The sequence below is a fragment of the Bombina bombina genome, chromosome 5 (assembly GCF_027579735.1).
Source record: "Bombina bombina isolate aBomBom1 chromosome 5, aBomBom1.pri, whole genome shotgun sequence".
Classification (NCBI taxonomy): domain Eukaryota; kingdom Metazoa; phylum Chordata; class Amphibia; order Anura; family Bombinatoridae; genus Bombina; species Bombina bombina.
This window is the reverse complement of record NC_069503.1, coordinates 37,489,960-37,515,866: the sequence shown is the minus strand read 5'-3', so window position 1 is coordinate 37,515,866 and position 25,907 is coordinate 37,489,960. Positions and strand designations below refer to the sequence as shown.

The 25,907-nt window shown below is 45.3% G+C and overlaps 1 protein-coding gene across 2 annotated transcripts in view; it reads right to left on the bottom strand.

Moving 5' to 3' along the window:
• The window catches only part of LOC128659773 (gastrula zinc finger protein XlCGF7.1), a 73,584-nt gene extending 48,673 nt beyond the window's left edge, over window positions 1–24,911 (bottom strand). Inside the window, exon 1 of one of the 2 annotated variants that reach the window (XM_053713348.1) lies at window positions 24,880–24,911. The gene's annotated coding sequence lies outside the window, so the exon portion shown is untranslated. Of the gene's footprint in view, window positions 1–6,045; window positions 6,413–24,879 lie in introns of those variants that run through there. The other variant, XM_053713347.1, reaches the window with a different exon arrangement.
• Window positions 24,912–25,907: the final 996 nt, after the last annotated feature.

The following is a 25,907-nucleotide window of genomic DNA, read 5'->3' as shown; positions in this document are numbered from 1 at the left end:
TACCGGCCTCCCTTCTGCTTACTGTGAGGGGCTTGTTTTCTCTCTCAGTTACATGTCATGACCTCCCTCTGCCCATCCCCCACCCCTACCGGCCTCCCTTCTGCTTACTGTGAGGGGCTTGTTTTCTCTCCCAGTTACATGTCATGACCTCCCTCTGCCCATCCTCCTACCGGCCTCCCTTCTGCTTACTGTGAGGGGCTTGTTTTCTCTCTCCGTTACATGTCATGACCTCCCTCTGCCCACCCCCCTCCCCTACCGGCCTCCCTTCTGCTTACTGTGAGGGGCTTGTTTTCTCTCACAGTTACATGTCATGACCTCCCTATGCCCATCCCCCACCCCTACCGGCCTCCCTTCTGCTTACTGTGAGGGGCTTGTTTTCTCTCCCAGTTACATGTCATGACCTCCCTCTGCCCACCCCCCTCCCCTACCGGCCTCCCTTCTGCTTACTGTGAGGGGCTTGTTTTCTCTCTCAGTTACATGTCATGACCTCCCTCTGCCCACCCCCCTCCCCTACCGGCCTCCCTTCTGCTTACTGTGAGGGGCTTGTTTTCTCTCCCAGTTACATGTCATGACCTCCCTATGCCCATCCCCCTCCCCTACCGGCCTCCCTTCTGCTTACTGTGAGGGGCTTGTTTTCTCTCCCAGTTACATGTCATGACCTCCATATGCCCACCCCCCTACCGGCCTCCCTTCTGCTTACTGTGAGGGGCTTGTTTTCTCTCTCAGTTACATGTCATGACCTCCCTCTGCCCACCCCCCTCCCCTACCGGCCTCCCTTCTGCTTACTGTGAGGGCCTTGTTTTCTCTCCCAGTTACATGTCATGACCTCTCTATGCCCATCCCCCTCCCCTACCGGCCTCCCTTCTGCTTACTATGAGGGGCTTGTTTTCTCTCCCAGTTACATGTCATGACCTCCCTCTGCCCACCCCCCTCCCCTACCGGCCTCCCTTCTGCTTACTGTGAGGGGCTTGTTTTCTCTCCCAGTTACATGTCATGACCTCCCTCTGCCCACCCCCCTCCCCTACCGGCCTCCCTTCTGCTTACTGTGAGGGCCTTGTTTTCTCTCCCAGTTACATGTCATGACCTCCCTATGCCCATCCCCCTACCGGCCTCCCTTCTGCTTACTGTGAGGGGCTTGTTTTCTCTCCCAGTTACATGTCATGACCTCCCTATGCCTGCCCATCCCCCTCCCCTACCTGCCTCCCTTCTGCTTACTGTGAGGGGCTTGTTTTCTCTCCCAGTTACATGTCATGACCTCCCTCTGCCCACCCCCCTCCCCTACCGGCCTCCCTTCTGCTTACTGTGAGGGGCTTGTTTTCTCTCCCAGTTACATGTCATGACCTCCCTATGCCCATCCCCCTACCGGCCTCCCTTCTGCTTACTGTGAGGGCCTTGTTTTCTCTCCCAGTTACATGTCATGACCTCCCTCTGCCCACCCCCCTCCCCTACCGGCCTCCCTTCTGCTTACTGTGAGGGCCTTGTTTTCTCTCCCAGTTACATGTCATGACCTCCCTCTGCCCATCCCCCTACCGGCCTCCCTTCTGCTTACTGTGAGGGCCTTGTTTTCTCTCTCAGTTACATGTCATGACCTCCCTCTGCCCACCCCCCTCCCCTACCGGCCTCCCTTCTGCTTACTGTGAGGGGCTTGTTTTCTCTCCCAGTTACATGTCATGACCTCCCTATGCCCATCCCCCTCCCCTACCGGCCTCCCTTCTGCTTACTGTGAGGGGCTTGTTTTCTCTCCCAGTTACATGTCATGACCTCCATATGCCCACCCCCCTACCGGCCTCCCTTCTGCTTACTGTGAGGGGCTTGTTTTCTCTCTCAGTTACATGTCATGACCTCCCTCTGCCCACCCCCCTCCCCTACCGGCCTCCCTTCTGCTTACTGTGAGGGCCTTGTTTTCTCTCCCAGTTACATGTCATGACCTCTCTATGCCCATCCCCCTCCCCTACCGGCCTCCCTTCTGCTTACTATGAGGGGCTTGTTTTCTCTCCCAGTTACATGTCATGACCTCCCTCTGCCCACCCCCCTCCCCTACCGGCCTCCCTTCTGCTTACTGTGAGGGCCTTGTTTTCTCTCCCAGTTACATGTCATGACCTCCCTCTGCCCACCCCCCTCCCCTACCGGCCTCCCTTCTGCTTACTGTGAGGGCCTTGTTTTCTCTCCCAGTTACATGTCATGACCTCCCTATGCCCATCCCCCTACCGGCCTCCCTTCTGCTTACTGTGAGGGGCTTGTTTTCTCTCCCAGTTACATGTCATGACCTCCCTATGCCTGCCCATCCCCCTCCCCTACCTGCCTCCCTTCTGCTTACTGTGAGGGGCTTGTTTTCTCTCCCAGTTACATGTCATGACCTCCCTCTGCCCACCCCCCTCCCCTACCGGCCTCCCTTCTGCTTACTGTGAGGGGCTTGTTTTCTCTCCCAGTTACATGTCATGACCTCCCTATGCCCATCCCCCTACCGGCCTCCCTTCTGCTTACTGTGAGGGCCTTGTTTTCTCTCCCAGTTACATGTCATGACCTCCCTCTGCCCACCCCCCTCCCCTACCGGCCTCCCTTCTGCTTACTGTGAGGGCCTTGTTTTCTCTCCCAGTTACATGTCATGACCTCCCTATGCCCATCCCCCTACCGGCCTCCCTTCTGCTTACTGTGAGGGGCTTGTTTTCTCTCCCAGTTACATGTCATGACCTCCCTATGCCTGCCCATCCCCCTCCCCTACCTGCCTCCCTTCTGCTTACTGTGAGGGGGCTTGTTTTCTCTCCCAGTTACATGTCATGACCTCCCTCTGCCCACCCCCCTCCCCTACCGGCCTCCCTTCTGCTTACTGTGAGGGGCTTGTTTTCTCTCCCGTTACATGTCATGACCTCCCTATGCCCATCCCCCTACCGGCCTCCCTTCTGCTTACTGTGAGGGGCTTGTTTTCTCTCCCAGTTACATGTCATGACCTCACTCTGCCCACCCCCCTCCCCTACCGGCCTCCCTTCTGCTTACTGTGAGGGGCTTGTTTTCTCTCCCAGTTACATGTCATGACCTCCCTCTGCCCATCCCCCACCCCTACCGGCCTCCCTTCTGCTTACTGTGAGGGGCTTGTTTTCTCTCCCAGTTACATGTCATGACCTCCCTCTGCCCACCCCCCTCCCCTACCGGCCTCCCTTCTGCTTACTGTGAGGGGCTTGTTTTCTCTCCCAGTTACATGTCATGACCTCCCTCTGCCCATCCCCCTCCCCTACCGGCCTCCCTTCTGCTTACTGTGAGGGGCTTGTTTTCTCTCCCAGTTACATGTCATGACCTCCCTATGCCCATCCCCCTACCGGCCTCCCTTCTGCTTACTGTGAGGGGCTTGTTTTCTCTCCCAGTTACATGTCATGACCTCCCTCTGCCCATCCCCCACCCCTACCGGCCTCCCTTCTGCTTACTGTGAGGGGCTTGTTTTCTCTCTCATTTACATGTCATGACCTCCCTATGCCCATCCCCCTATCGGCCTCCCTTCTGCTTACTGTGAGGGGCTTGTTTTCTCTCTCAGTTACATGTCATGACCTCCCTATGCCCATCCCCCTACCGGCCTCCCTTCTGCTTACTGTGAGGGGCTTGTTTTCTCTCTCAGTTACATGTCATGACCTCCCTATGCCTGCCCATCCCCCTCCCCTACCGGCCTCCCTTCTGCTTACTGTGAGGGGCTTGTTTTCTCTCCCAGTTACATGTCATGACCTCCCTATGCCCATCCCCCTACCGGCCTCCCTTCTGCTTACTGTGAGGGGCTTGTTTTCTCTCCCAGTTACATGTCATGACCTCCCTATGCCCACCCCCCTCCCCTACCGGCCTCCCTTCTGCTTACTGTGAGGGGCTTGTTTTCTCTCCCAGTTACATGTCATGACCTCCCTCTGCCCACCCCCCTCACCTACCGGCCTCCCTTCTGCTTACTGTGAGGGGCTTGTTTTCTCTCCCAGTTACATGTCATGACCTCCCTATGCCCACCCCCCTCCCCTACCGGCCTCCCTTCTGCTTACTGTGAGGGGCTTGTTTTCTCTCTCAGTTACATGTCATGACCTCCCTATGCCCATCCCCCTACCGGCCTCCCTTCTGCTTACTGTGAGGGGCTTGTTTTCTCTCTCAGTTACATGTCATGACCTCCCTATGCCCATCCCCCTACCGGCCTCCCTTCTGCTTACTGTGAGGGGCTTGTTTTCTCTCTCAGTTACATGTCATGACCTCCCTATGCCTGCCCATCCCCCTCCCCTACCGGCCTCCCTTCTGCTTACTGTGAGGGGCTTGTTTTCTCTCCCAGTTACATGTCATGACCTCCCTATGCCCACCCCCCTCCCCTACCGGCCTCCCTTCTGCTTACTGTGAGGGGCTTGTTTTCTCTCCCAGTTACATGTCATGACCTCCCTCTGCCCACCCCCCTCCCCTACCGGCCTCCCTTCTGCTTACTGTGAGGGGCTTGTTTTCTCTCCCAGTTACATGTCATGACCTCCCTCTGCCCACCCCCCTCCCCTACCGGCCTCCCTTCTGCTTACTGTGAGGGGCTTGTTTTCTCTCCCAGTTACATGTCATGACCTCCCTCTGCCCATCCCCCTCCCCTACCGGCCTCCCTTCTGCTTACTGTGAGGGGCTTGTTTTCTCTCTCAGTTACATGTCATGACCTCCCTCTGCCTGCCCATCCCCCTCCCCTACCGGCCTCCCTTCTGCTTACTGTGAGGGGCTTGTTTTCTCTCCCAGTTACATGTCATGACCTCCCTCTGCCCACCCCCCTCCCCTACCGGCCTCCCTTCTGCTTACTGTGAGGGGCTTGTTTTCTCTCCCAGTTACATGTCATGACCTCCCTCTGCCCATCCCCCTCCCCTACCGGCCTCCCTTCTGCTTACTGTGAGGGGCTTGTTTTCTCTCTCAGTTACATGTCATGACCTCCCTCTGCCTGCCCATCCCCCTCCCCTACCGGCCTCCCTTCTGCTTACTGTGAGGGGCTTGTTTTCTCTCCCAGTTACATGTCATGACCTCCCTCTGCCCACCCCCCTCCCCTACTGGCCTCCCTTCTGCTTACTGTGAGGGGCTTGTTTTCTCTCCCAGTTACATGTCATGACCTCCCTCTGCCCATCCCCCTCCCCTACCGGCCTCCCTTCTGCTTACTGTGAGGGGCTTGTTTTCTCTCTCAGTTACATGTCATGACCTCCCTCTGCCCATCCCCCTCCCCTACCGGCCTCCCTTCTGCTTACTGTGAGGGGCTTGTTTTCTCTCCCAGTTACATGTCATGACCTCCCTCTGCCCATCCCCCTCCCCTACCGGCCTCCCTTCTGCTTACTGTGAGGGGCTTGTTTTCTCTCCCAGTTACATGTCATGACCTCCCTATGCCCATCCCCCACCCCTACCGACCTCCCTTCTGCTTACTGTGAGGGGCTTGTTTTCTCTCCCAGTTACATGTCATGACCTCCCTCTGCCCATCCCCCTCCCCTACCGGCCTCCCTTCTGCTTACTGTGAGGGGCTTGTTTTCTCTCCCAGTTACATGTCATGACCTCCCTATGCCCATCCCCCTCCCCTACCGGCCTCCCTTCTGCTTACTGTGAGGGGCTTGTTTTCTCTCCCAGTTACATGTCATGACCTCCCTATGCCCATCCCCCTCCCCTACCGGCCTCCCTTCTGCTTACTGTGAGGGGCTTGTTTTCTCTCCCAGTTACATGTCATGACCTCCCTGTGCCTGCCCTGATAAATACAATTTGCATTAACACTCAGAGCACAGTATCTCTGAACGGTCTGCCTTTATTTTATGCATAAGCTCCCACACAGGATTAAAAAGGAGCCCACAACTTCCCATACATCAGAAAAATATAAATCTTTCAAAAACGAAGCCTCTTCTTTATGAGAAAGTCTTGTTGAAGGGGTTAAAACCATCTCAGAATGTGCAGATCAGACAGTAGAGTAAAAGTGCACTTGTGCTTCACTGTCTGAGCCGTTTTCCATGCTTCACTTTCTGAACTGTTTGCGTAAATAAATACTTTCTTGTAAAGAAGAGGCTATGTGTTTCTTTGTAAACGGCTTTATTTTACCTGTGTAACAGCTGTGACTGCTGACATCAGAGCAAACCGTCAAATTCCTCCATAGCGCAGCTCCTGCACAGCCTCTATACAACCCCTCCTCCTTCTTCTTTCCTTACAGAAGCCCGCGCACAATGAACAGTTGCAGCCAGCCCTCCTGTACGTCATAGGTGACATCATAGGGGGCAGGCTGCACAGTGTGTATTAACCCTTCACTAGCACAGAGAGCTGCACAGGGTGTATTAACTCTTCACTAGCACAGAGAGCAGCACAGTGTGTATTAACCCTTCACTAGCACAGAGAGCTGCACAGTGTGTATTAACCCTTCACTAGCACAGAGAGCAGCACAGTGTGTATTAACCCTTCACTAGCACAGAGAGCTGCACAGTGTGTATTAACCCTTCACTAGCACAGAGAGCAGTATAGTGTGTATTAACCCTTCACTAGCACAGAGAGCAGCACAGTGTGTATTAACCCTTCACTAGCACATAGAGCAGCACAGTGTGTATTAACCCTTCACTAGCACAGAGAGCAGTATAGTGTGTATTAACCCTTCACTAGCACAGAGAGCAGCACAGTGTGTATTAACCTTTCACTAGCACAGAGAGCAGCAGTGTGGATTAACTCTTCATTAGCACAGAGAGCAGCACAGTGTGTATTAACCCTTAAATGGCACAGAGAGCAGCACAGTGTGTATTAACCCTTCACTAGCACAGAGAGCTGCACAGGGTGTATTAACTCTTCACTAGCACAGAGAGCAGCACAGTGTGTATTAACCCTTCACTAGCACAGAGAGCTGCACAGTGTGTATTAACCCTTCACTAGCACAGAGAGCAGCACAGTGTGTATTAACCCTTCACTAGCACAGAGAGCTGCACAGTGTGTATTAACCCTTCACTAGCACAGAGAGCAGTATAGTGTGTATTAACCCTTCACTAGCACAGAGAGCAGCACAGTGTGTATTAACCCTTCACTAGCACATAGAGCAGCACAGTGTGTATTAACCCTTCACTAGCACAGAGAGCAGTATAGTGTGTATTAACCTTTCACTAGCACAGAGAGCAGCACAGTGTGTATTAACCTTTCACTAGCACAGAGAGCAGCAGTGTGGATTAACTCTTCATTAGCACAGAGAGCAGCACAGTGTGTATTAACCCTTAAATGGCACAGAGAGCAGCACAGTGTGTATTAACCCTTCACTAGCACAGAGAGCAGCACAGTGTGTATTAACCCTTCACTAGCACAGAGAGCAGCACAGTGTGTATTAACCCTTCACTAGCACAGAGAGCAGCACAGTGTGTATTAACCCTTCACTAGCACAGAGAGCAGCACAGTGTGTATTAACCCTTCACCAGCACACAGAGCAGCACAGTGTGTATTAACCCTTCACCGGCACAGATAGCTGCACAGTGTGTATTAACCCTTCACTAGCACAGAGAGCAGCACAGTGTGTATTAACCCTTCACTAGCACAGAGAGCTGCACAGTGTGTATTAACCCTTCACTGGCACAGAGAGCTGCACAGTGTGTATTAACCCTTCACTAGCACAGACAGCAGCACAGTGTGTATTGACCCTTCACTAGCACAGAGAGCTGCACAGTGTGTATTAACCCTTCACTGGCACAGAGAGCTGCACAGTGTGTATTAACCCTTCACTAGCACAGACAGCAGCACAGTGTGTATTGACCCTTCACTAGCACAGAGAGCAGCACAGTGTGTATTAACCCTTCACTGGCACAGAGAGCAGCACAGTGTGTATTAACCCTTCACTAGCACAAAGAGCTGCACAGTGTGTATTAACCCTTCACTAGCACAGAGAGCAGTATAGTGTGTATTAACCTTTCACTAGCACAGAGAGCAGCAGTGTGGATTAACTCTTCATTAGCACAGAGAGCAGCACAGTGTGTATTAACCCTTTCACTAACACAGAGAGCAGCACAGTGTGTATTAACCCTTAAATGGCACAGAGAGCAGCACAGTGTGTATTAACCCTTAAATGGCACAGAGAGCAGCACAGTGTGTATTAACCCTTCACTAGCACAGACAGCAGCACAGTGTGTATTAACCCTTCACTAGCACAGAGAGCAGCACAGTGTGTATTAACCCTTCACTAGCACAGAGAGCAGCACAGTGTGTATTAACCCTTCACTAGCACAGAGAGCAGCACAGTGTGTATTAACCCTTCACCAGCACACAGAGCAGCACAGTGTGTATTAACCCTTCACCGGCACAGATAGCTGCACAGTGTGTATTAACCCTTCACTAGCACAGAGAGCAGCACAGTGTGTATTAACCCTTCACTAGCACACAGAGCTGCACAGTGTGTATTAACCCTTCACTGGCACAGAGAGCTGCACAGTGTGTATTAACCCTTCACTAGCACAGACAGCAGCACAGTGTGTATTGACCCTTCACTAGCACAGACAGCAGCACAGTGTGTATTAACCCTTCACTGGCACAGAGAGCTGCACAGTGTGTATTAACCCTTCACTAGCACAGAGAGCTGCACAGTGTGCATTAACCCTTCACTAGCACAGAGAGCAGCACAGTGTGTATTAACCCTTCACTGGCACAGAGAGAGTAGCACAGTGTGTATTAACCCTTCACTAGAACAGAGCTGCACAATGTGTATTAACCCTTCACTAACACAGAGAGCAGCACAGTGTGGATTAACCCTTCACCTGCACAGAGTGCAGCACAGTGTGTATTAACCCCTTCATTCACACAGAGAGCAGCACAGTGTGTGTGTATTAACCCTTCACTGGCACAGAGAGCAGCACAGTGTATATTAACCCCTTTACTAGAACAAAGAGCTTCACAGTGTGTATTAACCCTTCACTAGCACAGAGAGCAGCACATTCTGTATTAACCCTTCACTAGCACAGAGAGCAGCACATTCTGTATTAACCCTTCACTAGCACAGAGAGCAGCACATTCTGTATTAACCCTTTACTAGCACAGAGCAGCACGGTGTATAACCCTTCACTAGCACAGAGAGCAGCACAGTGTGTATTAACCCTTCACTAGCACAGAGAGCAGCACAGTGTGTATTAACCCTTCACTAGCAGAGAGAGTAGCACAGTGTGTATTAACCCTTCACTAGCACAGAGAGCTGCACAGTGTATAACCCTTCACTAGCACAGAGAGCAGCACAGTGTGTATTAACCCTTATAGTCAAAGAGAAATACTTAGGAGCGCTAAATAGCTAAAGGTTAAAAAGACATTAGGAGGTGAACCAAAAAAGTTATACACCACAAGCTAGTAAAAGCAATAGTTTTATATTTCTAAAATAAGCTAAAATCAGAACATAGAGACAAATGTAACAAGTGTGTAATTCTATAGTAATAAATGTTACTAAACCATTTGCAACAATATAATAACATTAAAATAAATACATTTGGATATACAGATTTATAAACTATGACTATTCGGGTTGAAATTTGAACTGACTGATATGTTTTGCAAAACACATTTTTTCTACTTTCTTAGTGGTGGCAATTATACTTTGTAATATCCTATTTTTACTCTAATCGGAGACGTCCGGTTCTTTATTATATTGTTGCAAATTGTTTAGTAACATTTATTACTATAGAATTACACACTTGTTACATTTGTCTCTATGTTCTGATTTTAGCTTATTTTAGAAATATAAAACTATTGCTTTTACTAGCTTGTAGGGGTCGATCCGATAAAAATCGCCGCCCGCAAAAGCCGGCGACGCCAATATTTGCACGGGTTTGGTATCACATATACGGCGTAACCTAGAAGTTACGCGCGTATATTTCTGCCGTCGCCCGTAGTTTTTTGGGCCATAGGCAGGTATACCAAACCCGCGCAGTTTGGTATCCAATATGCAGCGTAAGGACTTACGTGGCGAAAATGGAGAAAACTTACTCCATTTTCACCTCGCCACAAAAAGCAGCCGTAAGAAGCCTTACGCTGACTATTGGAGACCCGTAACTTCCTAAACTGGCTGCTAAAATAAACCTAACACCTAACGCATGCGCAATGTCTATCTCCCTGTCAACCGCGATCTGCTAAAATAAACCTAACACCTAACGCATGCGCAATGTCTATCTACCTGTCAACCGCGATCCCCCCCCCCCGAAATCCCTAATAAAGTTATTAACCCCTAAACCGCCGCTCCCGGACCCCGCCGCCATCTACATAAACTAACCCCCTACTGTGAGCCCCTAAAACCGCCGCCATCTACCTTATCTATCCCCTAATCTGACCCCTTACACCGCCGCCACCTATATAAAAATTATTAACCCCTAATCTAATCCCCCTATACCGCCGCCAGCTATATTAATATTATTAACCCCTAATGTAAGCCCCTTACACCGCCGCCATCTCTATTAAAATGATTAACCCCTAATTTAATCTACCTACCCCGCCGCCAGCTATATTATCTATATTAACCCTAAGTATATTATAGTTAATATAGGTATTACATTATATATATTAACTATATTAACCCTAATTATATTAGGGTTAATATAGTTAATATAGTTACTATAGTATTTATATTAACTATATTAACTCTATCTAACCCTAACACCCCTAACTAAATTTATATTAAATTAATCTAATTCATTTATAAACTAAAATATTCCTATTTAAATCTAAATACTTACCTATAAAATAAATCCTAAGATAGCTACAATATAATTAATAATTACATTGTAGCTATGTTAGGGTTAATATTTATTTTACAGGTAAATTGGTAATTATTTTAACTAGGTATAATAGATATTAAATAGTTATTAACTATTTAATAGCTATTATACCTAGTTAAAATAATTACCCAATTACCTGTAAAATAAATCCTAACCTAAGTTACAAATACACCTACACTATCAATAAATTAAATAAACTACAAACATCTATCTAAAAATACAATTAAATTAACTAAACTAAATTACAAAAAAAAAAAAACACTAAATTACAAAAAATAAAAAAAAGATTACAAGATTTTTAAGCTAATTACACCTATTCTAAGCCCCCTAATAAAATAATAAACCCCCAAAATAAAAAAAATTCCCTGCCCTATTCTAAATTAAACAAATTTCAAAGCTCTTTACCTTACCAGCCCTTAAAAGGGCCTTTTGTGGGGCATGCCCCAAAGAATTCAGCTCTTTTGCATACAAATACAATACCCCCCCCCCCCCATTACAACCCACCACCCACATACCCCTATTCTAAAACCACCCAAACCCCCCTTAAAAAAGCCTAACACTACCCCCTGAAGATCTCCCTACCTTGTCTTCACCACACCGGGCCGAACTCCTGATCCGATCCGGGCGATGTCTTCCTCCAAGCGGCAAAGAAGAATTCTTCCTCCGGCGATGTCTTCCTCCAAGCGGCAAAGAAGAATTCTTCCTCCGGCGACGTCTTCCTCCAAGCGGCAGCAGAGTCTTCATTCTTCCGGCGGCATCTTCAATCTTCTTTCTTCGCTCCGCCGCCGCGGAGCATCCATCCCGGCCGACTGCTGTACTACGAATGAGGTACCTTTAAATGACGTCATCCAAGATGGCGTCCGCCGAATTCCGATTGGCTGATAGGATTCTATCAGCCAATCGGAATTAAGTTAGAAAAATCTGATTGGCTGATTGAATCAGCCAATCAGATTCAAGTTCAATCCGATTGGCTGATCCAATCAGCCAATGAGATTGAGCTCGCATTCTATTGGCTGTTCCGATCAGCCAATAAAATGCGAGCTCAATCTGATTGGCTGTTCGGATCAGCCAATCGGATTGAACTTGAATCTGATTGGCTGATTCAATCAGCCAATCAGATTTTTCTAACTTAATTCCGATTGGCTGATAGAATCCTATCAGCCAATCGGAATTCGGCGGACGCCATCTTGGATGACGTCATTTAAAGGTACCTCATTCGTAGTACAGCAGTCGGCCGGGATGGATGCTCCGCGGCGGCGGAGCGAAGAAAGAAGATTGAAGATGCCGCCGGAAGAATGAAGACTTTGCTGCCGCTTGGAGGAAGACGTCGTCGGAGGAAGAATTCTTCTTTGCCGCTTGGAGGAAGACATCGCCCGGATCGGATCAGGAGTTCGGCCCGGTGTGGTGAAGACAAGGTAGGGAGATCTTCAGGGGGTAGTGTTAGGCTTTTTTAAGGGGGGTTTTGGTGGTTTTAGAATAGGGGTATGTGGGTGGTGGGTTGTAATGGGGGGGGGGTATTGTATTTGTATGCAAAAGAGCTGAATTCTTTGGGGCATGCCCCACAAAAGGCCCTTTTAAGGGCTGGTAAGGTAAAGAGCTTTGAAATTTGTTTAATTTAGAATAGGGCAGGGAAATTTTTTTTATTTTGGGGGTTTATTATTTTATTAGGGGGCTTAGAATAGGTGTAATTAGCTTAAAAATCTTGTAATCTTTTTTTTATTTTTTGTAATTTAGTTTAGTTAATTTAATTGTATTTTTAGATAGATGTTTGTAGTTTATTTAATTTATTGATAGTGTAGGTGTATTTGTAACTTAGGTTAGGATTTATTTTACAGGTAATTGGGTAATTATTTTAACTAGGTAGATATTAAATAGTTAATAACTATTTAATATCTATTATACCTAGTTAAAATAATTAACAATTTACCTGTAAAATAAATATTAACCCTAACATAGCTACAATGTAATTATTAATTATATTGTAGCTATCTTAGGGTTTATTTTATAGGTAAGTATTTAGATTTAAATAGGAATATTTTAGTTTATAAATGAATTAGATTAATTTAATATAAATTTAGTTAGGGGTGTTAGGGTTAGATAGAGTTAATATAGTTAATATAAATACTATAGTAACTATATTAACTATATTAACCCTAATATAATTAGGGTTAATATAGTTAATATATATAATGTAATACCTATATTAACTATAATATACTTAGGGTTAATATAGATAATATAGCTGGCGGCGGGGTAGGTAGATTAAATTAGGGGTTAATCATTTTAATAGAGATGGCGGCGGTGTAAGGGGCTTACATTAGGGGTTAATAATTTTAATATAGATGGCGGCGGTGTTAGGGGCTCACTTTAGGGGGTTATAGATATAATATAGCTGGCGGCGGGGTACGGGAGCGGCGGTTTAGGGGTTAATAACTTTATTAGGTTGCGGCGGGGTACGGGAGCGGCGGTTTAGGGGTTAATAGCTTTTTTATTGTTAGGATAGTGAGGGGGGATAGCGGATAGAGGGTTAGACAGTGCGGGCTATGTTAGGGAGGCGTGTTAGACAGTACGGGTGTTTTAGACTTTAGTCAGGTTTTATAGGCGCCGGCAGTTTCTAACGTGGCGCAAGTCACTGGTGACGCCAGAAATTTGTACTTGCGCAGATTTCTGGACATCGCTGGTTTGTCAGACTTACGGCACGTTAGCATCTGACGGCGACTTATATGGGATAGCTCGAGTTGCGAGCTGAAACTGCGGGCGACGCCGGTTCCCTCGCTTGCGCCGCAAACTGCGATCTATATCGGATCGCGCCCGTGGTGTATAACTTTTTTGGTTCACCTCCTAATGTCTTTTTAACCTTTAGCTATTTAGCGCTCCTAAGCATTTCTCTTTGACTATACTCATTTTTTCCTAATTGTTAGAGGATATATTAGGGCCCTAGGAGTTTGGTTAAGTAGCTTAGCGCACATCTCTCCTTTTTACCTAGGTGTATTAACCCTTCAAAAGCACAGAGAGCAGCACAGTGTGTATTAACCCTTCAAAAGCACAGAGAGCAGCACAGTGTGTATTAACCCTTCAAAAGCACAGAGAGCAGCACAGTGTGTATTAACCCTTCACTGGCACAGAGAGCAGCACAGTGTGTATTAACCCTTCACTAGCACAGAGAGCAGCACAGTGTGTATTAACCCTTCACTGGCACAGAGAGCAGCACAGTGTGTATTAACCCCTCACTAGCACAGAGAGCAGCACAGTGTGTATTAACCCTTCACTAGCACAGAGAGCAGCACAGTGTGTATTAACCATTTACTAGCACAGAGAGCAGCACAGTGTGTATTAACCCCTCACTAGCACAGAGAGCAGCACAGTGTGTATTAACCCTTCACTAGCACAGAGAGCAGCACAGTGTGTATTAACCATTTACTAGCACAGAGAGCTGCACAGTGTGTATTAACCCTTCACTAGCACAGAGAGCAGTACAGTGTGTATTAACCCTTCACTAACACAGAGAGCTGCACAGTGTGTATTAACCATTCACTAGCACAGAGAGCAGCACAGTGTGTATTAACCCTTCACTAGCACAGAGAGCAGCACAGTGTGTATTAACCCATCACTAGCACAGAGAGCAGCCCAGTGTGTATTAACCCTTCACTGGCACAGAGAGCAGCCCAGTGTGTATTAACCCTTCACTAGCACAGAGAGCAGCACAGTGTGTATTAACCCTTCAATAGCACAGATAGCAGCACAGTGTGTATTAACCCTTCACTGGCACAGAGAGCAGCACAGTGTGTATTAACCCTGCACTAGCACAGAGAGCAGCACAGTGTGTATTAACCCTTCACTAGCACAAAGAGCTGCACAGTGTGTATTAACCCATCACTAGCACAGAGAGCAGCACAGTGTGTATTAACCCTTCACTGGCACAGAGAGCAGCACAGTGTGTATTAACCCTTCACTAGCAGAGTGCAGCACAGTGTGTATTAATCCTTCACTAGCACAGAGAGCAGCACAGTGTGTATTAACCCTTCACTAGCACAGAGAGCAGCACAGTGTGTATTAACCCTTCACTAGTACAGAGAACAGCACAGTGTGTATTAACCCTTCCCTAGCACAGAGAGCAGCACAGTGTGTATTAGCCCTTCACTAGCACAGAGAGCTGCACAGTGTGTATTTACCCTTCACTAGCACAGAGAGCAGCACAGTGTGTATTAACCCTTCACTAGCACAGAGAGCAGCACAGTGTGTATTAACCCTTCACTAGCAGAGAGAGTAGCACAGTGTGTATTAACCCTTCACTAGCACAGAGAGCTGCACAGTGTATAACCCTTCACTAGCACAGAGAGCAGCACAGTGTGTATTAACCCTTATAGTCAAAGAGAAATACTTAGGAGCGCTAAATAGCTAAAGGTTAAAAAGACATTAGGAGGTGAACCAAAAAAGTTATACACCACAAGCTAGTAAAAGCAATAGTTTTATATTTCTAAAATAAGCTAAAATCAGAACATAGAGACAAATGTAACAAGTGTGTAATTCTATAGTAATAAATGTTACTAAACCATTTGCAACAATATAATAACATTAAAATAAATACATTTGGATATACAGATTTATAAACTATGACTATTCGGGTTGAAATTTGAACTGACTGATATGTTTTGCAAAACACATTTTTTCTACTTTCTTAGTGGTGGCAATTATACTTTGTAATATCCTATTTTTACTCTAATCGGAGACGTCCGGTTCTTTATTATATTGTTGCAAATTGTTTAGTAACATTTATTACTATAGAATTACACACTTGTTACATTTGTCTCTATGTTCTGATTTTAGCTTATTTTAGAAATATAAAACTATTGCTTTTACTAGCTTGTGGTGTATAACTTTTTTGGTTCACCTCCTGGTCTTTTAACCTTTAGCTGTTTAGCGCTCCTAAGCATTTCTCTTTGACTATACTCATTTTTTCCTAAATTGTTAGAGGATATATTAGGACCCTAGGAGTTTGGTTAAGTAGCTTAGCGCACATCTCTCCTTTTTACCTAGGTGTATTAACCCTTCAAAAGCACAGAGAGCAGCACAGTGTGTATTAACCCTTCACTAGCACAGAGAGCAGCACAGTGTGTATTAACCCTTCACTAACACAGAGAGCAGCACAGTATGTATTAACCCTTCACTAGCACAGAGAGCAGCACAGTGTGTATTAACCCTTCACTAGCACAGAGAGCTGCACAGTGTGTATTAACCCTTCACTAGCACAGAGAGCAGCACAGTGTGTATTAACCCTTCACTAGCACAGAGAGCAGCACAGTGTGTATTAACCCTTCACTAACACAGAGAGCAGCACAGTGTGTATTAACCCTTCACTAGCACAGAGAGCTGCACAGTGTGTATTAACCCTTCACTAGCACAGAGAGCAGCACAGTGTGTATTAACCCATCACTAGCACAGAGAGCTGTACAGAGCGTATTAACCCTTCACTAGCAGCTGTGTGTATTAACTAGGGCTGGGCGATATGCGCAAAAATGAAAATCTGCTATTTTTCCTTTTCATTCACGTAAAAGAAGTGACTAAAAAATATTAATATGCAAGCAGTCCTGTTAGCCAGTGTGAAACGTTGCTGAATTAATGACGGTGAGGATCTGCTCGATATCCCTGTCAATCTATTGCTAGACTGTAGCCACACGCTAGCTGGGCAATTGCTCTGGGTTCTGCATTTCTGAGTACACAAAGCTACTAGATATTGTTTTACATAGAATACGTACAGTTATGTGTCTATGAGATCCAGAGTCTGACATATAAATGCCAATGATTGCAGTGTCACACGGTCCACTAGCGTAAAAGTTTGTGTTTTCAAATTTATGTCAACCAACAACTAATAGCTTTGGGGAAGGAAAAAGACAAAGTCATTTACAGAATGCCATAAAAGCAACAAATAAACATAGTAAAAAAGTACTGTCTCACTCTATCCATATTTATAGGAAACTGAACAATAAGTCAAATGAACTACAGACATCCTGTAAAACAATATCTAGTAGCTTTGTGTACTCAGAAATGCAGAACCCAGAGCAATTGCCCAGCTAGCGTGTGGCTACAGTCTAGCAATAGATTGACAGGGATATCGAGCAGATCCTCACTGTCATTAATTCAGCAACGTTTCACACTGGCTAACAGGACTGCTTGCATATTAATATTTTTTAGTCACTTCTTTTACGTGAATGAAAAGGGAAAATAGCAGATAGTGGAAGATCAATAATACACAGTGGTTATTCAGAGCACCTGAATACTAGACCTGCTTTTGAATTCAGACAAATACAAAAAAGAAAGAATAATTTTGCTGTTTTCTTTGCATTTATTTCAAAACAGCCTTAATGAACAATGATGGAACAAATAGGAGTGGGATGCAGCCTTGTCTGTGTGAAGTAACAGATCATTGCACCAGGGTCTCTATATGACACATTTTAATAAATAAGCACATAGGATAATGACAGAATCGATAAGTCCTGGGAACTGCTGCAAGAGGGGAGCACAGGAAACAGGTACGGTGTGTGAAAAAGTGGCCAGAGTACAATAGGCGCATTGCGCATGCGCGAAAAACGGGTTACGAGTAACTTAGAACAATTACAGTGAACACAGGATTTTCATGATGTCACGGATGACAAAAAGGGGTGGAGCTACACGGACATTTTAAAATGGCAACAGGGGGAAAAGTAAGTGATTTAACTTGAAAATGGATTATCTTTAAAAAAATGGCATATATTTGGAAAAAACGATCTAGGGAAACTTTATTGATACATGTTAAAACTAGTTTTGTGTTGACTGTCCCTTTAACCCTTCACTGGCACAGAGAGCAGCACAGTGTGTATTAACCCTTCACTAGCACAGTGTGTATTAACCCTTCACTAGCACAGAGAGCAGCACAGTGTGTATTAACCCATCACTAGCAAAGAGAGCAGCACAGTGTGTATTAACCCTTCACTGGCACAGTGTGTATTAACCCTTCACTAGCACAGAGAGCAGCACAGTGTGTATTAACCCATCACTAGCAAAGAGAGCAGCACAGTGTGTATTAACCCTTCACTGGCACAGTGTGTATTAACCCTTCACTAGCACAGAAAGCAGCACAGTGTGTATTAACCCATCACTAGCACAGAGAGCATCACAGTGTCTATTAACCCTTCACTAGCACAGTGTGTATTAACCCTTCACTATCACAGAAAGCAGCACAGTGTGTATTAACCCATCACTAGCAAAGAGAGCAGCACAGTGTGTATTAACCCTTCACTAGCACAGAGAGCAGCACAGTGTGTATTAACCCTTCACTAGCACAGAGAGCAGCACAGTGTGTATTAACCCTTCACTAGCACAGAGAGCAGCACAGTGTGTATTAACCCTTCACTGGCACAGAGAGCAGCACAGTGTGTATTAACCCCTACACTAGCACAGAAAGCAGCACAGTGTGTATTAACCCATCACTAGCACAGAGAGCATCACAGTGTCTATTAACCCTTCACTAGCACAGTGTGTATTAACCCTTCACTATCACAGAAAGCAGCACAGTGTGTATTAACCCATCACTAGCAAAGAGAGCAGCACAGTGTGTATTAACCCTTCACTAGCACAGAGAGCAGCACAGTGTGTATTAACCCTTCACTAGCACAGAGAGCAGCACAGTGTGTATTAACCCTTCACTAGCACAGAGAGCAGCACAGTGTGTATTAACCCTTCACTGGCACAGAGAGCAGCACAGTGTGTATTAACCCCTACACTAGCACAGGGAGCAGCACAGTGTGTATTAACCCTTCACTAGCACAGAGAGCAGCACAGTGTGTATTAACCCTTCACTAGCACAGTGTGTATTAACCCTTCACTAGCACAGAGAGCAGCACAGTGTGTATTAACCCTTCACTAGCACAGAGAGCAGCACAGTGTATTAACCCTTCACTAGCACAGAGAGCAGCACAGTGTGTATTAACCCTTCACTAGCACAGAGAGCAGCACAGTGTGTATTAACCCTTCACTGACACAGATAGCAGCACAGTGTGTATTAACCCTTCACTGACACAGATAGCAGCACAGCCTTTTCAGAGCCTCACAGGGTCCAATAAACAAACCCCTTCACTAAGACAAAGATCTGCAGAGTGTGTATTAAAGGGATAGTCAACCCAAATAGGGTTTTCATGGATCATCATTTCTCAATGTAGCCCACTTTTCAAAGATATAGAGTTTGTCAGTAAAATCACTTACTTTTCGCGCTGCAGCCATTTCAAAAGGTCCATTAAGCCCCTCCCCTTTTACGTCAGCAGTGACATCAGCAGGTTTTTGTAACTTGTGTACATGTTCTATCTTGCTCGTAACCTGATTTTTGCGCATGCGCAGTGCGCCTCTGGTAATAGTATTGAAGGGGAATGTTTCAACACAGGCTCATTATCTGTGCGGTTTACAGTGGAAGCGTACCAGTGTCCTGTTTCTTCAACCCTCCGGCCGGCAGAAGTTATCAGCAGTTATTAGCTTGTATTGTTCGTAGCAGTGCAACTTATATGCTATGTCACTGGTATTTAGAAAAAATGACTTTCATTTCAGGTCCTTTTTTTCCAGGTAGTACAGTGTGTGTGAGCTCACACGTGTATGCGTTACGTATACTATATATGTCTGGGATGTCTGTATATCAGGGGACTGGCTATTATAAAGAGCTACAAAATAGATTCCAAAAATAAAAGGTTTTATTCAAATATATAAGGCTTTGCTTAGAATTGCAAACGACAGAAATGTGGGCAGACTAGATATTTTCCCATCAGTCAAAATGTTTACTTTTATTTTCTGATTTTACAAATAAGTCTCAAACCATTAACTCCGAATCAGAGAAAACGCACGTAAAAAAAACACAAAAGCTACTCAGTTTTGTCCTCCTGATATTTCCTGTTCTCGGATCTATATTGCAAGACATAAAAATAGGCATTTTACGTCATGTTAGACATTTGATGACTTTATCTGAATCAGAAAGTCTATTTGCTGTGTTCTAAAACTTCAAACTTTTTGCAAACCGGATTATACAGCATACAAAAGGTGTGCAGATTCCAGATCAGTGTTTTGGACACATAACATAAAACAGCTGAAGGCAAAGGTTTTTAATCATACAGTCAGTCTCTTATCCTCCCAACAAATTACATAAATATACTCAATGGCCCATATTTAGCAAGGTCTGTCGGACCTGATCCGACAGTGCGGATCAGGTCCGACTAGGGTTGCCACCTGTCCCTTAAAATACAGAGCACTTATAAGTTACACATGCTGCAGGGTGTGCAGGGAGGAATATGAATAGTGCTGTCCAGAAACACAATACATGTTCCTCCCTGCACGCCCTGCAGCATGTGTAACTCATAAGTGTCCAGGAAAACATGGCTGAGGTGGCAACCCTAGGTCCGACAGACCTCGCTGAATACGGCGAGCAATACGCTCGCTGTATTCAGCATTGCACCAGCAGCTTGCAAGAGTTGCTGGTGCAACGCCGCCCCCTGCAGACTCGCGGCCAATGGGCTGCCAGCAGGAGGTGTCAATCAACCCGATCGTACTCGATCGGGTTGATTTCCGGCGATGTCTGTCCGCCTGCTCAGAGCAAGCGGACAGGTTACGGAGCAGCGGTCTTTGTGACCACTGCTTCGTAACTGCTGTTTCTGGCGAGGCTGCAGGCTTGCCAGAAACACGGGGCTTGATAAATATGCCCCATTGTCTACTCCTACACACTTGTATGAATATTTGTCCATCAGCTTGTTATGTCCGTTTATAGATATATTTAGAAATACTATAGTTTCTATGGATCCTTTTTTTTTGGACCACATTTTGACTTTCTTTGCCAAACTGTCCTGTAGCATATTGCTCCGTTGTTTTATGGATTTACTTTGCCAGCTGTTTTTATTATGTAGCAGAAGTGGCTTCTTGTTATTACTGCTAGTGAATGGGGTGTTGCACATAGCAGCAAGTATAGGAAGTGGAAAATGAGCCTGCGAGAGTAAATGATTTCTACACATTGTTGAACTCTGAAACGTACATATGCTGTAGAATTGATATCTTATACTGTACTTATTATTTGATTAAAAGCCAATTGTAGATCTGGTAAGGGATATTTTTAAACACATTAATAATCTGTATGTTACATAAATGAATACAGTACGGTCGTTGAGTTGTTGGGAGCAGATTGGGTAATGTGTTAGACCAACAATCTGTGAAATGTGTTGCTTGCCATTTATAACACTGGTGTTCAATTTAGGGCCCCAGTGGCACCACTGAGCTCCTATTTATCTGGCACTTCATTTACAATTGGTTCAACAACAGTACTGTATTCATTTATGTAACATACAGATTATTTGTAAAATCAGAGAATAAAAGTAAACAGTTTGACTGATGGGAAAATATCTAGTCTGCCCACGTTTCTGTCGTTTGCAATTCTAAGCAAAGCCTTATATATTTGAATAAAACCTTTTATTTTTGGAATCTATTTTGTAGCTCTTTATAATAGCCAGTCCCCTGATATACAGACATCCCAGACATATATAGTATACGTAACGCATACACGTGTGAGCTCACACACACTGTACTACCTGGAAAAAAAGGACCTGAAATGAAAGTCATTTTTTCTAAATACCAGTGACATAGCATATAAGTTGCACTGCTACGAAGAATACAAGCCGCTAACTGCTGATAACTTCTGCCGGCCGGAGGGTTGAAGAAACAGGACACTGGTACACTTCCACTGTAAACCGCACAGATACTGAGCCTGTGTTCAAGCATTCCCCTTCAATACTATTAACAGAGGCGCACTGCGCATGCGCAAAAATCAGGTTACGAGCAAGATAGAACATGTACACAAGTTACAAGAACCCGCTGATGTCACTGCTGATGTAAAAGGGGAGGGGCTTAATGGACATTTTGAAACAGCTGCACCGTGAAAAGTAAGTGATTTTACTGACAAACTCTATATCTTTGAAAAGTGGGCAACATTGAGAAATGATGATCCAGGGCAAGTTTATATAGATAAATGAAAACGCTATTTGGGTTGACTGTCCCTTTAAGCCCTTCATTAGCACAAAGAGCAGCAGTGTGTATTAACCCTTCACTAGCACAGAGAGCAGCACAGTGTGTATTAACCCTTCACTAGCACAGAGAGCAGCACAGTGTGTACTAACCCTTCACTGGCACAGAGAGCAGCACAGTTTGTATTAACCCTTCACTAGCACTGAGAGCAGCACAGTGTGTATTAACCCTTCACTAGCACAAAGAGCAGCAGTGTGCATTAACCCTTCACTAGCAAATGTTATGCTTTGAACAAAGGAACAATTTTCTGGAGATATACTGTATGTGGTGCTGTGGCATCTGTATTTGTATTGATGCTCTATATGAGGGGAATGCACGGTGGCGGCTTTAGACTTTGAGAGGCCTTAAGTGACACTTAAACATGGGGCCCCACTGACGCCAATAATGAAAAGAATGCAAGCGATAGAAACTAACTGTATAAATTGCATATAATATGACAAGCCTTATATCCTATGTACTTCGAATTCACAGTTTCTAGAATTTTATTTATCTCATAACCACTTATTCGTAAGTCAAATATCTTTAGACAAACGTAGGGTATAGCTAAAATGTGTGCAGCTGCACGTGTGTAAATATGAAATAAATCTGTCAACAAAGGTTTTAAAGAAAAATAAATCTGTCAGTTTACAACATATTATGCCCCCCCATTCCCCGTGTAATAAATTATGCCCCCCCCCCACATAGGTATAATACATTATCCCTCCACAACCCCCCCATCAATACATTATGCCCCCACAACCCCCCATCAATACATTATGCCCCGACAGCCCCCTGTAAAGAAATCATACCACCAGCCCCCCTGTAAGAAATTATGCCCCAGTCCCCTTGTAAGAAATTATGTCCCCAGCCCCCTGTAAGAAATTATGTCCTCAGCCCCCTGTAAGAAATTATGTCCCCAGCCCCCTGTAAGAAATTATGTCCCCAGCCCCCTGTAAGAAATTATGTCCCCAGCCCTCTTGTAAGAAATTATGTCCCCAGCCCTCTTGTAAGAAATTATGTCCCCAGCCCCCTGTAAGAAATTATGTCCCCAGCCCCCTGTAAGAAATTATGTCCCCAGCCCTCTTGTAAGAAATTATGTCCCCAGCCCTCTTGTAAGAAATTATGTCCCCAGACCCCTGTAAGAAATTATATCCTCAGCCCCCTGTAAGAAATTATGTCCCCAGCCCCCTGTAAGAAATTATGTCCCCAGCCCCCTGTAAGAAATTATGTCCCCAGCCCTCTTGTAAGAAATTATGTCCACCAGCCCTCTTGTAAGAAATTATGTCCCCAGACCCCTGTAAGAAATTATGTCCCCAGACCCCTGTAAGAAATTATGTCCTCAGCCCCCTGTAAGAAATTATGTCCTCAGCCCCCTGTAAGAAATTATGCCCCCAGCCCCCTGTAAGAAATTATGTCCCCAGCCCCCTGTAAGAAATTATGTCCCCAGCCCTCTTGTAAGAAATTATGTCCCCAGCCCTCTTGTAAGAAATTATGTCCCCAGCCCCCTGTAAGAAATTATGTCCCCAGCCCCCTGTAAGAAATTATGTCCCCAGCCCTCTTGTAAGAAATTATGTCCCCAGCCCTCTTGTAAGAAATTATGTCCCCAGCTCCCTGTAAGAAATTATGTCCCCAGCCCCCTGTAAGAAATTATGTCCCCAGCCCTCTTGTAAGAAATTATGTCCCCAGCCCTCTTGTAAGAAATTATGTCCCCAGCCCCCTGTAAGAAATTATGTCCCCAGCCCCCTGTAAGAAATTATGTCCCCAGCCCTCTTGTAAGAAATGATGTCCCCAGCCCCCTTGTAAGAAATTATGTCCCCAGCCCTCTTGTAAGAAATTATGTCCCCAGCCCCCTTGTAAGAAATTATGTCCCCAGCCCTCTTGTAAGAAATTATGTCCTCAGCCCCCTGTAAGAAATTATGTCCTCAGCCCCCTGTAAGAAATTATGTCCTCAGCCCCCTGTAAGAAATTATGTCCTCAGCCCCCTGTAAGAAATTATGTCCCCAGCCCCCTGTAAGAAATTATGTCCCCAGCCCCCTGTAAGAAATTATGTCCCCAGCCCTCTTGTAAGAAATTATGTCCCCAGCCCCCTGTAAGAAATTATGTCCCCAGCCCCCTGTAAGAAATTATGCCCCAGCCCTCTTGTAATAAATTATGTCCCCAGCCCCCTGTAAGAAATTATGTCCCCAGCCCTCTTGTAAGAAATTATGTCCCCAGCCCCCTGTAAGAAATTATGTCCCCAGCCCCCTGTAAGAAATTATGTCCCCAGCCCCCTGTAAGAAATTATGTCCCCAGCCCCCTGTAAGAAATTATGTCCCCAGCCCCCTGTAAGAAATTATGTCCCCAGCCCTCTTGTAAGAAATTATGTCCCCAGCCCCCTGTAAGAAATTATGTCCCCAGCCCCCTGTAAGAAATTATGTCCCCAGCCCACTGTAAGAAATTATGTCCCCAGCCCCCTGTAAGAAATTATGTCCCCAGCCCACTGTAAGAAATTATGTCCCCAGCCCCCTGTAAGAAATTATGTCCCCAGCCCTCTTGTAAGAAATTATGTTCCCATCCCCCTTGTAAGAAATTATGTCCCCAGCCCCCTGTAAGAAATTATGTCCCCAGCCCTCTTGTAAGAAATTATGTTCCCATCCCCCTTGTAAGAAATTATGTCCCCAGCCCTCTTGTAAGAAATTATATCCTCAGCCCCCTGTAAGAAATTATGTCCTCAGCCCCCTGTAAGAAATTATGTCCTCAGCCCCCTGTAAGAAATTATGTCCCCAGCCCCCTGTAAGAAATTATGTCCTCAGCCCCCTGTAAGAAATTATGTCCCCAGCCCCCTGTAAGAAATTATGTCCTCAGCCCCCTGTAAGAAATTATGTCCTCAGCCCCCTGTAAGAAATTATGTCCCCAGCCCCCTGTAAGAAATTATGTCCCCAGCCCTCTTGTAAGAAATTATGTCCCCAGCCCACTGTAAGAAATTATGTCCCCAGCCCCCTGTAAGAAATTATGTCCCCAGCCCTCTTGTAAGAAATTATGTCCCCAGCCCCCTGTAAGAAATTATGTCCCCAGCCCCCTTCAATAAATTATTTATCACACAATACACACAGCCTGACTCACTCACCCAGTTACGGCTGCACAGGAAGTAAATGGGAGGGGAACGAAGGTCAGTTCAATAATCTCCCAGAATACACTCAGAGAAGTCACATGTTAATCAGCAGCCAATCAGACAAACAAAATATGCAACCAACCATTTCAAAGACAAATCAGATGCTTTTTAATATTGTTTAAATGCTGCAAATTAATAAAATTAGTAACTGAGCCCATTGTCACTGTCATATCCTCTACTAGTGCATTACAGCTACACTATATACATAAAGCTACACAATATATATTAGCACTTTCACTAGCACTGAGCACATTGTCACTGTCATATCCTCTACTAGTGCATTACAGCTACACTATATACATAAAGCTACACAATATATATTAGCACTTTCACTGGCACTGAGCCCATTGTCACTGTCATATCCTCTACTAGTGCATTACAGCTACACTATATACATAAAGCTACACAATATATATTAGCACTTTCACTAGCACTGAGCCCATTGTCACTGTCATATCCTCTACTAGTGCATTACAGCTACACTATATACATAAAGCTACACAATATATGTTATCACTTTCACTAGCACTGAGCCCATTGTCACTGTCATATCCTCTACTAGTGCATTACAGCTACACTATATACATAAAGCTACACAATATATATTAGCACTTTCACTCACTAGCACTGAGCACATTGTCACTGTCATATCCTCTACTAGTGCACTACAGCTACACTATATACATAAAGCTACACAATATATATTAGCACTTTCACTAGCACTGAGCCCATTGTCACTGTCATATCCTCTACTAGTGCATTACAGCTACACTATATACATAAAGCTACACAATATATATTAGCACTTTCATTAGCACTGAGCACATTGTCACTGTCATATCCTCTACTAGTGCATTACAGCTACACTATATACATAAAGCTACACAATATATATTAGCACTTTCACTAGCACTGAGCCCATTGTCACTGTCATATCCTCTACTAGTGCATTACAGCTACACTATATACATAAAGCTACACAA